The sequence below is a fragment of the Amphiura filiformis genome, chromosome 2, assembly GCF_039555335.1.
Source record: "Amphiura filiformis chromosome 2, Afil_fr2py, whole genome shotgun sequence".
In the NCBI taxonomy this organism is placed as follows: Eukaryota; Metazoa; Echinodermata; class Ophiuroidea; order Amphilepidida; family Amphiuridae; genus Amphiura; species Amphiura filiformis.
The window spans coordinates 48,224,625-48,239,955 of record NC_092629.1 but is presented as its reverse complement, the minus strand read 5'-3'; the positions used below and the strand labels follow the sequence as shown (position 1 = coordinate 48,239,955).

The following is a 15,331-nucleotide window of genomic DNA, read 5'->3' as shown; positions in this document are numbered from 1 at the left end:
ATGATCGATAATTAGATATTTGCATGTAATGCACTATAATCAGATCATTATCTTGATCATAATTAACTAACCTTATGACTTCCCCAAAGGCCGTGCTAATTATGTCATAATCGCTTTGCACGGCAAGATAAGTTGCTACTCCATTGGAGGGAAAAGCAGACTGGGAGACAGTTGGTGTGTAGATGACTTCATGACAGGCGGGTGGACATTCACAATATTCGTGTTTACTGCTTCCAAAGAACACTAAAAGAATACGCAAAAGATCAGTTTTTAATTCTACTCATGTCTCTAATTTGTGACTGTACACCACGAATGAGCCGTAAATTTCCTAAATTGTATTCTGAGTTACAGTGTAAAATGTGCATGAAGGTCGTATTCAGAGGTACCTCAAGTTAGTGTTCTACATGTATCTTATTTTGATAGCGCTAGTCAGACACCTTTTAACCAATAAATAATCATATTGTTGATGAGGATATTAAGCTTCTACCATGTCTATAAAATTCTTAAATATATCTGTTCAAGTGGTGGGTTACAAAGCATTGCATATTTTGTGTAGGTATGTATAACCAACAATTAACAATGAGAGGACATTCCTGAACCTCGTTGACTTGAGGATGATTTGAAATGACCGCCAATTATGACTGTTTGATATTTATTACCGGCAATGTGCGAAAAGAGAACCGAAAAAGGTATACCATTTTGTTGTAGGAGCAAACAACAAACCATAACCCCGCTTCTGGATATCGTTTGAAGTTAAATGATATACCATTTTAAAGCTTATGATATATATATTTTCTAAACACGAAATAAAACAAAATTGACCGGGCGGAATTTAAGGCTCATTCGTCGTGTACGGTCACATTGTAACTTTGTATAATATATACTTCATTAGTGCACCAGCTCTTTGACCATTATCCATTGTTTACCTGAGCATTGTGTCACGACCTACCCTTCAGCGATGTTATTTGTGATGTGATCAGGCAAAATCAATCGGAGGTCGGAAATGTTGATTTTGAGATATAGCCAAACAGAGGAAATATTTTCTTTTGTTTCCTCCTGTTTTGGAAATTTTTTAATTGCTCACATCTTTTGAACTAGTTGTCCAAATTCAGTGGGGGTTTCTGCAAAATGTAGCTTTGTAAATGCTGTTAAAAATCCTATAAAACCTGAAACTTGAATATGTCCGATTTTAGACTGATTTTGCTTGATCACACCACATTTTAGTCTGAAGTCACAAATAATTTGATAAGGCAAGCTAAACCAGCAAATTAAACAGCGTGGTAAGCAAGAGTAGATAATATCTGCACGTTCAAATGCTAGAAAAACTCTTTTCGCAACTTTTAAATGTCTTGTTGTGCCATATCAAAATAAGCCTAAGATTACACTCCTAACCTTGCATCTTGGACGTCCAAGATGCACTCTTGGTTGTCCGTGGAGTCCGTCCAAAATTGGACGGCCACGGTTAGGTGCATATAATCGCAGGCGTCTTTTGATGCTACCGGCCATGCATAATAAACATCAGTGAACATCAAAAGAGAAGTTCAGTGTCAACAAATAACTGTTTGGTTCCCATTTTTCATTTCAATTTTCCTGACCCGACCCTATAATTTTGCCTTACTTTCACGAGCTCTTCATATTTGAACACTTGTATAATGAGTACATGAGACACCGGTTACCCATAAAACCCAACCCAAACCTAAGATAAGAACACCCCAGTGATATTGTTGCTGTACATCCCTCCCTCGTGTAAATGGAAACTTGCATGCATCAGGAACCAGATTTAGGGTTTTTGCAAAAGCATGGTGCATCGTGGTGATGTGGTGATTATCGTCTCACAAAAGAAAACCATTATAAGATATTCTATTTAACCCCATGAGAACTACCTGTCGATTGGCCAAAAAGAAGTTTTTATTACCAATTGGACCAATCAGCAACATTGTTAGAATAGTTTCACCACGCAAAAACATTGGGGTGAATTATTTGCAAAGCTCCATTCTGATTGGTGATTAAAATGATTGTAGTTGACCAATCAGAGGCAATGTTAGATCGGCAGGTAGCGCTCATTTTACATGCCAATTCATGTCAAACTAAAAGTTACTGACTGATTAATACAAAATGGTACTTTTGAGATCCAATAAAGTACATTAATGGTGCGACATTTGCCAAATCTTTTAAAGAATCCATTTTGAAAATACTTACGGTTCTGCGGGTACAAACAACTGAGTAACTCCAAAGGGGAACAGTACGAAGCATTACCTTAATTGCATAGAAAGTAGAAGTAGTGATAATAATAATAATAATAATAATAATAATAATAATAATAATAATATAATAATAATAATAATAATAATAATAATAATAATAATAATAATAATAATAATAATAATAATAATAGTAATAATAATAATAATAATACTAATAATAATAATGCAATAATAATAACCCAATGGTTCAGCTATTTTTTCGGGAAACCGCTCTACTTACAAACAACAGAGGGCGCTGCTGAATATATAAAATACAGCATGCGCGCATTTTATTAAAATACTAAGTGTACACATTTTTATATTTATAAGAATCACGTTTGCGTAATATACGCATTAACACCAAAATTACACATTTAAAGGCTGTGAATATGTTGTTTCAATAGACATTTTTCAATGTCAATACCCCAGAAAGTTTTCCTGTTGATACCCTAGATATCCATAGATAGATACCAAAAAGATACCAAATATGATGGTTACCAAGCCTTATGGTTTGTCTATTATTGCCAAGATGACCCAGAGGGTTATACAGGAGGGGAAGGGGGGGGGAGGGTGGTATAAATTGAACATGATCCGATTTCTTTTAAAAGCATATTATATTATTCATCTGTTCGCAAGGATCACAAAAAATATATAGTTTTAACTTGACACAACTTACCAGGCATGTAAAAGTTTCGGCATCCGCATTGACTCACTAAGTAGTCCGTTTCACATTCTAAGTAACATTTCGACGCTGTATACTCCGTTGTGAAATATTTCAACGGTTTTGTACCACAATTACCTTTTGCGAAAAAAAAAAAGCAGATAAAAAAAGTCACCGGAAGTTGCTTCTTATTATTTGGCACAGATTTACTTGTTTCCTTCCCAACGAATGTGATGTATAAGTATAAGGAAAAGAATAATTATTAAAGATTATAAAAACACAAAACAGCACTAGGCAGCCATTCGATGATGTCGAAGCCATTATGCGTTACGTAATTAAACACCTAGTCAGACGTATTTCACACCTGCCAAACACAAGCCACCCAATTTCGAAAACTAGACGTTGAATGTACACTCTCATGAATATTGATTGGCAACATTTTCCAATATGTCAGCACTAAAATCGGATACAATAGATGAATAGATGCTGCAGTCCGTTGAATATGACAATACTCGTAAATCACATACAAAGGTAAACATAATTTTAAAGAACTTTATTGTAATACCTGTGGTAACGTTTGTGACATTTGGACGGTAACGTTTGTGACATGCATTTTGTGATTAACAGTAATTTATAACCAACGGATGTTGTCTTAATTACCATAGGGCGAGGATAGCGTCTTGACATCAGTAACCTTCAGTCTGATGGGTACATGCATTCCAGTTGCTAACTCTATTCCATTGTCTTCTAAGTTAGGAAACTCGCCACGTGGATGGGCAAGCATTTTGAAACCTATGTTTTCCCGCGGAGCTGCAACAACCTCATGTTCCTCTGCATTTAGAATTAGAGTTAGTCCTTGGGCTCTGCCTGTGAATAATCATACAAAACACAGTGCTAAAATGAAAAGGTACGAGTCCGTATTGAATACTTCGTTGGCAAATTCGACTTACTTTCGGTTTATAGTTCGATAGTCCGAATGGTCATTATAGTCCGAAAACCCAATCGGAGTAGCTTATAAACCCTACTCTTTACGTTTACCATAACCCTAAACTTGAACCTAACCGATACCTAAAACAAAAGCCCTAATCATAACACTAAACATAAACATAATCCTAACCCTATTTTCCTAAATATAACCCCGACTCTAATCCAAGGTCTGACCCTAACCCTAAACTAACACTAATCCTGACCTAACGTTAACCTTTTTCGTACTAAGGTAAATGAGTCGTTTGTCGCTAAGGCGACGAAAAAAATCCTGTTCTACGGGCGGACGGGCCTTTCAAGTAGGGTCTGTCGGTCGGACGGGTTTTTTCTTACCCCAAACATCACCAAAATCTGTAAATGTTTTGCAATTTGGGGAAATACCAAAGAAAAGTATTTTTCCTGATATTTTCAAAATCTGGGTCGACATTCATTTGCACTTTTGCACAGGAAATATTTGTTTCCCAATTCTTGAAATCTGGGTCAGTCGGAGGCGTAGAACAGGGTTTTCCCTTTTCGTCGCCTACAGCCAATAATAGTGTTCAACTTGCGTTTCATTGTTCTTATAGCAGCACTAAAATAACCATATCTCTGTTAAGTCTCTTTGTGTTGGCATTTTCTTCAAATTAAAGCTCTGAAAATGGCCGGTGTAATGAACTTAAAAACTGGCTTTGATCGACAACCGACTCATTTTGCTTGATCGTCTTACTTATACTGATCCGTCGGATAAACGGACTGTTCCACTATTTTTCACAAACTGCTGGAGTTATGAATGAAACACCATGGTCATTCCGTTGTGGCAAGGTAATAATGATAATAATCTCGCACAATTGAATACATGAATACAAAACCCACCCAAGTCCATACTTTGGCCAAATGTAGTTAAAACATGGGAAATTGTTACTTATACATAAGCCTAAGGTGAACCCAAAATACACCGTGCGTCTATTGAGCATGTGAAATCCAGCATATATGTATACCCAGCATGTATTTATTTCTTGGTTTTCTTAAAATCACTTTCCATGGACTTGGGGGGGGGGTTGTATTCAGGTATTCAATTGTTTATGTGGTTTCTGTGCCGTGGTGGATCCGTTGAGTTTAATAATTTGAATTATTTGTATTTTATCACATACCTGGTGTTTTTACTGACAATTTTTCCGGATTCTCAATTGAGTTAAAGGTATAACATAAACCTTGGTTAGTAAGAGTAGTGGTAAAATTCTCTGCCCCACATCTTTCCCCGTTGTATGAGCATCTGTTTCAAATAATAAAGGAAATAATCATGCGATGTCAGTCATTGTTCTCCGTACAGAGTACCATTGATCGGTACTTGCTGCGAGGAATATGTTTTCATATCAAAATGTTTGGCTACAAAACGACTTTATAAATGCATCATGCAGTTTCCACCTCGATACACCTGAATACACACATTTGTTTAAGCACAAAGAGTCTAGCAATGCATTGTCTTTACACAGTATGTGTTTACACTACACGGTTGAGTGCATAGCATCATAAGAGCCTGAGTGAGCTGGTGACTGGTGGAAAATACGGCATCCATGATTGGTTTTATCAAAACCCCGATAGTTTCCTTCATCCAACCAAACAAGTTTTTATATCGAACGAGAGCTAACACTTCATGCTAAACACACTTTTTTTTTCATTACGTCAACAGATGACGCAATTCAATGTTTATAAAGGGGAATGAGGTAAATCTGTTGAAAACGGCCTATTCACGCACAATGCTTGACCAAGATGTAGATTTTAAGAGTCCAAACCCGGATTGATCCTTACAATATTTTTCAAATTTAATGACATTAAATGAAAGAGCATCGTTATATTGTCCATATACTAGGTTCATTTCAATGAGCAATGGCCAATTCTCTTTAAATTGCACATCTTGTGCAAAAAGTTACTATTTTCGCCTGTTTTGCCATACGATTGTAAATTAAATGAACAATGACTTAAAGAGCTCTTAGAAATTGATATGTTAACGCATCTACTCCACAATTCAAAATACAGTATTGGAAAGAGCGGATAATTTTGATTTTGAACCGAAGACCTCTTGCACCGGAGTCAAAATCCTTAACCGCGGAGCCCCGGGTGATAACTCTCTAGTCCGAAGGTTCCTAGTCCGAGGGCTCCTTAGTACGAAGGTTCGCTAGTCCGAACACGTAATTTACCATTCCCTAGTCCGAATTCTGAAAAAGGTTCGCTAGTCCGAATATCGGGTTCTTTTGTCCGAGGGTTCGCTTATCCGAATAATAAATAAGGTTCTCTAGTCCGAATATAGAATAAGGCTCGTTAACCCTAACCCTAATCCTAAACAATAACCATAACCCTATCCCTTATTTTATATTCGGAGTAGAGAACCTTCGCATTAGCGAATTTAATTTGGTTTTCGGACTAGCGACCCTTCGGAGTAGAGAACCTTCGGACTAGCGACCCTTCGGCCTGGAGAAATGTCACGGAGCCACGTTGCTCTAATGATCTTTGAAAAGAAGACAATAAACACTTAAAAATACCAACGACATGTCCGTTATTATAGAGGTCCTTTATTGGTAATCATCCTCAACTTTGCTGCTCTGTACAAAGACTAAAATACGAACATCTCATCTGAGTTTTAACAGTGAGTTTTTAAGTAACCTTTGACATTTGTGGTGTGATCAAGTAAAATCAGTCTAAAGTCAGACATAATCAATTTTCAGTGTTTATAGGATTTTAAACAGCATTTGCAAAGCTACAATTTGCAGAAAACCCCAGTGAATTTGGACAACCAGTTCAAAAAATGTGCGCAATTAAAGAGTTTTGAAAAAAAGGAAACAAAAGAAAAAACTTTTTTTGTTTGGCTATATCTCATTAATAAGAATGCTTGTTGTAGACAATAGTTTGTCATTATCACCTCAATTAGTAATTTTGCTAGCCAAAACCAGTAAGTCACTGGAGTTTGTCATTAGTTGTAAATATTCTGTTTAATAAACTTAAAAGAAATCCAGCGGGCTTTTCTGTAATAATAGTACTATATGGATTAATTTTGCTATCACTTTGAATATGTTTGTATTCATATAATCATCATGAACATTAAGCATAGACCATGTGTGCATAAAACAAATCTGTGATTCTGCGATGACGCGCAGTCTCGGTACGTGATTTCGTGAATTACAAAAATGGAATAATACTTACAACACAATCATCGATTCAATACTGTGCGCTGCATTTTCAACGAACTCGTACAAATTCTGAAATCCAGGAAAGCTATCACCAAATAGAAGCGAGTTGCTGGTCTTCATGTCACTGTCTGTAAGACCCAGCTGAGGAAACAACAGGTTTAATTCTCCTAGCCCTCTGGAAAAGACCTTCCTCCAACCATTATAGTATTGAGAACTCGAAAGTGTGCTCATTCTGGAAACAAAAATTGAAATAAAATCATCGTAATTGCTTAAGCTTAATGAATATTACATTGAATTTGAGTAATTAACCCCGTATGGGTACTACCAGCCAAATTATCGGCCACTATTACAACTATTTTGATTGGTTACAAAGAAGCTTATATCACATATTGAGCCAATCAGAGATATGGTAAAGAAAGAACGGTTTAGGTAAAAAGCGAATTCAGATTAAAATTACGAACAGATCGAAAAGCCCTATTTTGATTGGTTACTCAGACGATTATATCGTATCATAAACCAATCAGAAAGGCTTTAAAAATACAATACAGTATATACTTTGATCGGCTCGTAATCGTGGATTGATATAGAATAGCGTACGCACAGCTAGGCGGAGCACCTACGCGAACCTCGCTTTGCATATATTGCGTGACTGATTGGCTGTGTTATGAATTTACGCGAGCAGAAGTTGGGACTTTATTGACTCACGCATTAAGGGCTGGGGTATGAACGTTTGGACAGTATTTATTTTGGGACATCAGAGCACATCAGACATATCGAATTGCATTCTGAATACGAAGAATGTCATTCTGATATCAAATAATTTTGATTTTTGAAATTCGCAATTTAATACACATTTTATGGCAAATCATTAAAATTGATATTTTGATATTTAACAGTACTTGAAGTAAACTTTATAAATCTGATGATTTATACTTAAAGTGTATGTAGGTGGGATGAAAAGCCGACGATCAATTGAAAATTTTGACCTTTCGTATTGAAGATATGGATTTTTTTTTCCAAAACACAAAAAAAATTAGGTCTTTTTGGGAAAAAAATCCATATCTTCAATATGAAAGGTCAAAATTTTCAATTGACCGTCGGCTTTTCCTTCCTGCTACATACACTTTAAGAATATATCATTAGATTTATATAATTTACTTCGAGGACTGTTATATATCAAAATTTGAAAAATATCAAATTTTTATAATTTGTCATAAAATTTGTATTATATTGTGATTTTCAAAAATGAAAATTATTTGATATCAGAAAGACATGCTTCGTATTCAGAATGCAATTCGATAGGTCCGAGGTGCTCTCATGTCCCACAAAAAATACTGTCGAAACGCAATAAACGCTCATTTTAGATCCCTTAACGAAAACTGAACAATTCTCGCCCATTACGAGCTGATCATAGTATAGTAGTTACCAGAGAGAAGCGGCTACGGGACGCCAGGTAACCTATTGTTGTTACACAGGAAGTAGTAATCCGGTGACCGCTATCCTGTCAATCGACATCTAATTGGGCGAGGGTTAGGGTTAGGGTTAGGGTTAGGGTAAGGGTTAGGGTAAGGGTTAGGGTTAGGGTTAGGGATAGGGTTAGGGTATGGGTAAGGGTTAGGTTGACAAGAAAATACCGAGGTTACCTGGCGTCCCGTAGCCGCTTGTTACCAGAGAGTTATTTAACTAACCAGGATGCTAACCTGAACATGTTGGTATTGCAGATAGTAACTGAAGGAAAATCTACTTCTTGTTTGGTGACGTATTGAATCTTGGTAGTGGATTCAAAAAGGATAAACTCGCCTACTGAGAGATAAAGCTGAAAACCAAGACCAACGCCGGCGAACAGTACCACAATTAACCAAGCGGTCCTGCAATAATAACAACATCAAGAAGTTAGTGAAAAACGTCCTGTCTGCAATAGTTGCCCTTCTTTTATACCAAAGGGTCGTTATTACAAAGGCTCTTTATTCCGAAGGGTCACTACTCCGAATTTAAAACTAGGCTCGTTATTCCGAATGGGCATTACTAGAGGCGGATTTAAGGAAAAGGGCCCTGTCAGCAAAATATCCCGGGGGCCCAATAGTAAAGAGTTGACTCAGAGCATTTTTTTTTGTCGGGAGGAGGGCAAGAAAAAAATGGCCAGTGAGCATTAGTTCGGCGCAATGTTATGAGATATGTGCGCGTATTGCGCGAATATTCATCCCATTTCATACTATTTGAAGTAAAAGTTGATGTACATTTGGTAAATTTCGCGCGAAGCGCAAGAAAATTTACAATTTCACACTATTCTATACCCAAATCGGGGTTTATAAGATTTGTGAGAGTTTAAACGGTAGAAGAACAAAGAATATTTCCTTTTCTGTTTTTGCTTGATATTCAAGCAAGCAAATCAGTTTTAATATCATAATAAATCTGACCTCAGGGAATAGGAAGCTAATATGTTAGTCCATGTACGCGTGAATTTTGACATTATGGGGGATGGGGTTGGAAAAATTCTGAAATGCAGGACATTTTGGCGAGAAAACAAGTTTATGGTACAAATGCGCGCGAACCGCGTGAAAAAATTTGCCATTTTGAAACTAAACTGTTAAAACATGGTGCAAAAGGGGGATTTATCCCACGTCCCCAATACACCCCACCGGATCTACGCCTATGCACCTTAGTCTGTTTTAGCCCCAAAAATTGAAGGTGAGTTTTGCTATAGGGGAGGGTGGGGTAATCCCGGGCACCTTTCGTTAAGGCTACACAGGTACGAGATTAAATAAAGTTCATCAGTGAAAATCATATCAATGCAAAGTAGGAGTAATGTCCTATCTACTAACCAGTTTTTAATAACTCGACATCTATAGTTAATAAGTTATAATTAAAAAACAAAATGGCAAAAAATGATGGGGTAATGCCGGACACGGGGTAATCCCGGACACATGATTGTTGCTAACAGGGAAAGTGGAGTAGGATGATAATCCCCTGAATGTATTAGGTACTTCTGTTACCTCAAGCATACAACTATGGGGCTGTTGTTGTTGTTTATATTTTCGAAATAACAAGTGTCCGGCATTACCCCCATCTGTATAGAGACGCATGTGTGTCCGGGATTACCCCTCACGGTCCCGATTTATTTTTTCAGTGCTTGTTCTACTAATCCATTTTAAGATACCAAAATTCATACATCCAGCTAACAATCAAGTATCAAACATAATTTTCATCCATACTTTACCCAGCTAATAAATCACTTTTCAGATAAAAAGGCAAAAATTTGGCAAAAAAAAGGGATTAGCCAATTAGCCAAATGCCATTTGGCTAAGGAATCACTCCAATTATTCCCAGTTGATCATATATAATCAAAAATGAATCTTTCCGATTCTATGATAAGGCCCTATACAGACTTTTTATTAGACGTAGAATATTCAATGTTTCAGTTTATTAATAATTCTAATATTTCTGGATATTGTCATTGAAACTCCCCGTATTTGGTCCTTCCATGTTAAGTTTTCATCGATTTGAACTCCAAGAAATTTGGTTTTACTTACTCTTGTTAAGCTTGTTCCATCTATAGTTCAATAAAAGTGGGTAAAGGTGAATCCAACGGACGAGGACACAAAACACATCAAGGATCAATAATGATACAAGAGGATACCTTGAATATGAACAACAGGAAAGAAAACAAGCAAGGTACACCAACTCGATGCATCAAGTTGGTGTACCTTGCTTGTTTTCTTTCCTATAGTTCAATATTTAGTGCTTCAAACTGTCTTGGTGTTGAGTTCCAAGGACCATAAAGTTTGTTTTGCTCGCATCCAGGGAGAACTTATTAGCTCAAAAGCAACTGTAACTTCCTTTAATTCGGAATTGATCAGATTTACTTTGGAGTTAATATTTGTATGTGAAAAAAGTACGAAATCCAAAATTGATGAATTTTAAACAGTATCGTTGATGTATAATATAAATAACAACAGCCCCAATATTGACCCTTGAGGAACACCGCACCTTATTTCTTTGAGTTCAGAGCTATGGGCGTTGTAATTAACAAATTGTTTCCTATTAAAGGTCTTCTAAACCAATCAAGTATACAATTCCTCTGAAACCATAATGTTCCAGCTTATAAAGTGATATATGATTGTCTATCGTGTCAAATGCTTTTGACACATCTGTAGTTTTAGAGCGTTCTACTGCACTGTTTATTTTGTCAACAAGTTCAGGAATAGCCATACCAGTTGAATGTTTTTTCTAAAACCAAATTGTTTGTCATTCAGTATATTGTTTTTATCCGGTATAATTGACACATCTATTAAACATAACTCTTTCCAGTATTTTAGAAAAACACATGCTACATGCTACAAAAGGTTGTTTTTAATCCCGATGCTTTAATACTAAATACCTATCATCATCGTCAACAACATCTCTGTGTTCTGATCAGTGCATACCTGGAACCTGGGTGTGTCTTTTTTGTAATGCAAATCAAACAAACCAGTGGCGTAGTCAGAACTATTTCAGTGAAGGGGCAAAGAGGCGGGGACAGTTTCCAGGGGCCAAATTTAACACAAATGCGCAAAAAGTATATAAAATACATATCTTAAATATCAGGACGTCCCCTTTCCCCCTACCTACGACACTGAAACAAACATACCTTCGAAACCAACTGCTGTCCGCTCCTCCAACATACTTGAACCCCGAGAAACTGGTTTCTTGACTGCATTGTAAAAATGAACTACAACAAGACGGTGGTGAACCCTCTGCCTCACTATTAAGCTTATTATCTTTTGAACTGTGGAGATCAAGTTGAGATGTTTTGGGGTGTATCATGTTAAGGTTTGATCCGAGGAAATTTTTTTTTGATCCTTTGATGCAATGATTTGCTGTAAAACAATGTTCACATTTGTGACTAGCTAGACATTCGCCACATACATGAGACATAATTGCCTCCGATGAATCACTATTACCACGCGGATTTATTTTTCTTTTCGAGAATAACTAAATGGTAGGCTCCGTGCAAATGATAGTCATATAACGACCAAAAGATAAATGACTGACTATCATTTAGGACTGAGTTCCGCAGTCTAGGCTCTGTGCGATACCTGTACGATAACTTCAATACATCCCGCGCGGTAGATGACTCTGTGGAGCTCATGAGTATAGTGGCTCTGGCTTACGCCACATTGAAGCAAGAGCTACTTTAAAAATGCATATTTATGAATTAGTCAACCAAAACTGCTCCTGAATCACAAACTGTTTTATAGTGCAGCTATTCCTTATAATCGAATCTAAAAGATGTCCTCTATAAACTGATCTCATTTAACATAAATGAGCGAAAAATACTAGATTCCAATCAGAGAAGATGTAATGAATCTCCGATTCCAATGCATAACAGTCACATTGAATGCCTAAAGCCAAGCTAATGCGGCCCATTAACACGATCAATTTGATTGATCAATATTGGGAACCATCACTAATTTAATAATGTTCATGTGTACGTGCACAATAGTAGATTTTGTATCCACTATATGGTCTTTGATATTGATCAAATTGATCGTGTATGGGCCCCGGTATGGGCCGCATTAGCCACACCTATAACTTACTGGTCGACCAACAATAACCAATAGAAGTCTGCCTTGAGGCTCAAAAGCTGCCATTGTCAGTTTATTTATTTATTTATTTATTTATTTATTTATTTATTTATTTATTTATTTATTTATTTATTTATTTATTTATTTATTTATTTATTTATTTATTTATTTATTTATTTATTTATTTATTTATTTATTTATTTATTTATTTATTTATTTATTTATTTATTTATTTATTTATTTATTTATTTATTTATTTATTTATTTATTTATTAGAACATACACTTTTGTAACAGTGGCACACGCCAATCCGGCGGTGCGTTCATAAACATATTAAAGGAAACAAAGTAAATTACACAAATATGATATAAAGGTGACTTAAAATACATATTGAATGACAAATGAATGAGGAAAACACACAACTACCCAAGTTGACTTGAAGTGGGTTTACGGTAAAAAAATATTATGTATACAATACAAGCAACGCAGAATGTAGCACAATTATTAGTTGTCAGTAGTCTTCAATTCTGATCTTGATTTCCACGCTCTCTTTGCGAAAGATTTACAGAATTTATCAAAAATTTGATATATATCATCAGTATTACTTAAATTACAGAAAGTGGTTGCTGTACTTCCAAGAGCAAGATTAAATTTTACATCTAGATTGCCAGAAATAAACAATTCCCATATATCAAGGCTATTTAAATTAATCAATTCATTCTCTAGTTTACAGTATTCATCAGCTCTAATATTGTTAAGTGCATGACAAGAAAATGCTTTACATCTTCAACACCAATGTTACAAAGCTTACATATACCGTCGTTATCTGGAGTCCATCTGCTAATTTTACGTTCTAAAAGAAGTGTATTTGAGCGAATCTTGAATTTGAGACAATTAAGCACCATGAAAATCAATTTCATCTAAGAGATAAGTTTCCATACATGGAGCGTTCTTTAAGCAGTATACAGACTTTTTATTGTACGTACAATATTGTATGTACAATATGTACGTTATTTAATCTATTGCCATTCTATTTCCAGTAATGTTTAATGCTCTGCGTGCTAGCCATACGCTTCAACGGAAAAAGTTGAAGTTTTGAAATATTTTCTCAAAATATCAAGGGCTATCTTAAAAACTACTGGACCAATACTAGGCTTGTTTGTACTCATTTTAATGCATTTTTCATGCTTATTCCAAATATGGTCATGACAATTTACATTACTGAAATTTTTGAATTTTTAAAAATTTTTAAAACTTGTCGTCTGCAGTCGACACCCGCGTGAAGAGAGTTAAGTTCTAACGAATGTTTGATGACGTAAAATCGATAATATATTTCTGCTAGATATTGTATGTAACATATTATCGATTTTTCGTCATCAAACATTCGTTAGAACTTAAACATTACTGGAAATAGAATGGCAATATATTAAATAACGTACATATTGTACATACAATATTGTACGTACAATACTCGGAGTCTGAAGCGCGCTTGATTGTCAAATAATCGATGAGAGAAGATTATGGGCGGCCATGAGGGCCAAAAGGGTCTCAAAACCACACAAGGGTCTCAAAAGTACAATAAGGTCTCAAAAACACATAAAGGTCTCAGAAATAAACACACAATAAGGTCTCAAAAGTATAATAAGGTCTCAAAAACACATAAAGGTCTCAGAAATAAACACACAATAAGGTCTCAAAAGTATAATAAGGTCTCAAAAACACAGAAAGGTCTCAGAAACAAACACACAACAAGGTCTCAATAGTACAATAAGGTCTCAAAAAGAGAGAAAGGTCTCAAAAAGAGAGAAAGGTCTCAAAAACAGAGAAAGGTCTCAAATACACAGAGAAAGGTCTCAAAACAGAGGAAGGTCTCAAATACAGAGAAAGGTCTCAAATACAGAGAAAGGTCTCAAAACAGAGAAAGGTCTCAAAAACAGAGAAAGGTCTCAAAAACAGAGAAATGTCTCAAAAACACGTTATGGTCTCAGAAACACGTTATGGTCTCAAAAACAAGTTATGGTCTCAAAAACATGTTATGGTCTCAAAAACACGTTATGGTCTCAAAAACACGTTATGGTCTCAAAAACACATTATGGTCTCAAAAACATGTTATGGTCTCAAAAACACGTTATGGTCTCAAAAACATGTTATGGTCTCAAAAACACGTTATGGTCTCAAAAACACGTTATGGTCTCAAAAACACGTTATGGCCTCAAAAACACATTATGGTCTCAAAAACACGTTATGGTCTCAAAAACAGAGGAAGGTCTCAAAAACAGAGAAAGGTCTCAAAAACAGAGAAAGGTCTCAAAAACAGAGAAAGGTCTCAAATACAGAGAAAGATCTCAAAAACAGATAAAGGTCTCAAATACAGAGAAAGGTCTCAAAAACAGAGAAATGTCTCAAAAACAGGGAAAGGTCTCAAATACAGGGAAAGGTCTCAAATACAGAGAAAGGTCTCAAACACAGAGAAAGGTCTCAAAAACAGAGAAAGGTCTCAAAAATAAGAGAAAGGTCTCAAAGACATATACCTCAGAGACATAGACTGCACATATAACGGTCGGTTGACTTTGTAATACCTGATTTGAGACCTAGACGTGTTTTGAGACCAAGATATGTTTTGAGACCAAGATGTGCTTTTGAGACCCTTTTGGCACTCACGGCGCGGCCGCCGGGGTCAGTGCCGAAAGGGTCTCAAAAGCACGTCTTGGTCTC

General features: G+C 36.0%; 2 long non-coding RNA genes across 2 annotated transcripts; both read right to left on the bottom strand.

Moving 5' to 3' along the window:
* Positions 1–77: 77 nt before the first annotated feature.
* LOC140136136 (uncharacterized) lies at positions 78–3,022 on the bottom strand. Its single transcript, XR_011856618.1, has 3 exons — positions 2,920–3,022; positions 2,200–2,256; positions 78–243 (listed from the first exon to the last, which is right to left on the bottom strand). It is a non-coding gene; the product is annotated as an uncharacterized lncRNA (long non-coding RNA).
* Positions 3,023–7,076: 4,054 nt separating this feature from the next.
* LOC140136129 (uncharacterized) lies at positions 7,077–12,074 on the bottom strand. Its single transcript, XR_011856616.1, has 3 exons — positions 11,680–12,074; positions 8,753–8,920; positions 7,077–7,284 (listed from the first exon to the last, which is right to left on the bottom strand). It is a non-coding gene; the product is annotated as an uncharacterized lncRNA (long non-coding RNA).
* Positions 12,075–15,331: the final 3,257 nt, after the last annotated feature.